Source organism: Apis dorsata, unplaced genomic scaffold (genome assembly GCF_000469605.1).
Source record: "Apis dorsata unplaced genomic scaffold, Apis dorsata 1.3 scaffold_257, whole genome shotgun sequence".
Lineage (NCBI taxonomy): Eukaryota > Metazoa > Arthropoda > Insecta > Hymenoptera > Apidae > Apis > Apis dorsata.
The window spans coordinates 261,197-261,605 of record NW_006263535.1 but is presented as its reverse complement, the minus strand read 5'-3'; the positions used below and the strand labels follow the sequence as shown (position 1 = coordinate 261,605).

The window sequence follows — 409 nt, the reverse complement described above, 5'->3', positions numbered from 1 at the left end:
CTCTCTCTCTCTCTCTCTCGTATTCTTCTCTTCATCCCCTCTCTCTCTCGTTCACTTTTGTTCCCGCACGCTCGCCCATCCCTCGATTTCCGCCGATTCGCGTGCCGACATCGCAGAAATATTACACGTAGAGAAAAAGATAGATAAAGAGAGAGAGAAAGAGAGAGGAGTAGATTCGACAAGCTGCGCCCTAAATCGCACAGCCGCGATCCGATGGAATAAAAATACGCCGCTGCAAATTTGCAGCAGGGCCGTGATTTATTCGCTGCAACGCTGTACTTTCCGGGAATATCTGCCTGGATCCTTTGCCTCGATATCTTTACGAAGAAGAAGATCGATCGAGAGGAAATGTAGAGCGATCCATCGAGTTCCTCGAGTTGAAAAATTTCCTTCCTAAACTTAACGTAAA

The 409-nt window shown here is 47.2% G+C and overlaps 1 protein-coding gene across 2 annotated transcripts in view; it reads left to right on the top strand.

Moving 5' to 3' along the window:
• LOC102677059 (discoidin domain-containing receptor 2-like) overlaps nt 1-409 on the top strand; it is a 141,476-nt gene that overhangs the window by 124,700 nt on the left and 16,367 nt on the right. The window lies entirely within an intron of this gene.